This window comes from Arachis ipaensis, chromosome B1 (genome assembly GCF_059453495.1).
Source record: "Arachis ipaensis isolate K30076 ecotype BB chromosome B1, ASM5945349v1, whole genome shotgun sequence".
In the NCBI taxonomy this organism is placed as follows: Eukaryota; Viridiplantae; Streptophyta; class Magnoliopsida; order Fabales; family Fabaceae; genus Arachis; species Arachis ipaensis.
The window spans coordinates 78363275-78365100 of record NC_142436.1 but is presented as its reverse complement, the minus strand read 5'-3'; the positions used below and the strand labels follow the sequence as shown (position 1 = coordinate 78365100).

The 1826-nt window shown below is 36.1% G+C and overlaps 1 non-coding gene across 1 annotated transcript; it reads right to left on the bottom strand.

Moving 5' to 3' along the window:
• Nucleotides 1–1070: 1070 nt before the first annotated feature.
• On the bottom strand, nucleotides 1071–1178 carry LOC148577184 (small nucleolar RNA R71). Its single transcript, XR_015903173.1, has one exon. It is a non-coding gene; the product is annotated as a small nucleolar RNA R71 (small nucleolar RNA).
• Between the last annotated feature and the right edge of the window lie 648 nt (nucleotides 1179–1826).

The window sequence follows — 1826 nt, the reverse complement described above, 5'->3', positions numbered from 1 at the left end:
TCAATCATATCTTTTCAAAAATATCTTCTTATCTTATCCTTTTCAAAAATTTGATTTCAAAATATCTTTTCTAACTTCCTAACCTCTTATCTTTTCAAAATTTATTTCAACTAACTAACTAACTTTTTGTTTGTTTCTTATCTTTTTCAAAACTACCTAACTAACTCTCTCTCTCTAATTTTTGAAAATATCTCCCCCCTTTTTCAAAATTTCTTTTTAATTAACTAATTATTTTAACTTTTGATTTTAAAATTTTCGAAAACTACTAACCTTTTTCAAAAACTATTTTCGAAAATCACTAACCCTTTTTCAAAAATAATTTTCAAAAATCCTTCTCCCTCATCTCCTTCTAATTATTCATTCATCCACTAACACTTCTCTTCATCTCACATCACTGCTCCTATCCTTACCCTTGTGTTTGGATTCTTCATTCTTCTTCACCCCTATTCCTTTTCTTCTTCTACTAATAATAAGGAATCTCTTTACTGTGACATAGAGGATTCCTCTTCTTTTCTTGTTCTCTTCTCTTTCTTATGAGCAGGAACAAGGAAAAAGGCATTCTTGTTGAAGCTGATCCAGAACCTGAAAGGACTCTGAAGAGGAAACTAAGAGAAGCTAAATTACAACAATCCAGAGACAACTTTATTGAAAATTTCGAACAAGTAAAGGAGATGGCAGCCGAACCCAACAACAATAATGCAAGGAGAATGCTTGGTGACTTTACTGCACCAAATTTCAATTTACATGGAAGAAGCATCTCCATTCCTGCCATTGGAGCAAACAACTTTGAGCTGAAACCTCAGCTAGTTTCTCTAATGCAACAAAACTGCAAGTTTCATGGACTTCCATCTGAAGATCCTTTTCAGTTCTTAACTGAATTCTTGCAGATCTGTGATACTGTTAAGACTAATGGAGTAGATCCTGAAGTCTACAGGCTCATGCTTTTCCCTTTTGCTGTAAGAGACAGAGCTAGAATATGGTTGGACTCTCAACCTAAGGATAGCCTGAACTCTTGGGATAAACTGGTCAAGGCTTTCTTAGCCAAGTTCTTTCCTCCTCAAAAGCTGAGTAAGCTTAGAGTGGATGTTCAGACCTTCAGACAGAAAGAAGGTGAATCCCTCTATAAAGCTTGGGAGAGATACAAAGGACTGACCAAAAAGTGTCCTTCTGACATGCTTTCAGAATGGACCATCTTGGATATATTCTATGATGGTCTGTCTGAATTAGCTAAGATGTCATTGGATACTTCTGCAGGTGGGTCCATTCACCTAAAGAAAATGCCTGCAGAAGCTCAAGAACTCATTGACATGGTTGCTAATAACCAGTTCATGTACACTTCTGTAAGGAATCCTGTGAGTAATGGGACGCCTATGAAGAAGGGAGTTCTTGAAATTGATACTCTGAATGCCATATTGGCTCAGAATAAAATATTGACTCAGCAAGTCAATATGATTTCTCAGAGTCTGAATGGAATGCAAGCTGCATCCAACAGTACTCAAGAGGCATCTTCTGAAGAAGAAGTTTATGATCCTGAAAACCCTGCAATAGCAGAGGTAAATTATATGGGTGAATCTTATGGAAACACCTATAATTCGTCATGGAGAAATCATCCAAATTTCTCATGGAAGGATCAAAAGCCTCAACAAGGCTTTAATAATGGTGGAAGAAATAGGTTTAACAATAGTAAACCTTTTCCATCATCCACTCAGCAACAGACAGAGAACTCTGAACAAAATACCTCTAATTTAGCAAACTTAGTCTCTGATCTATCTAAGGCCACTGTGAGTTTCATGAATGAAACAAGGTCTTCCATTAGAAATTTGGAA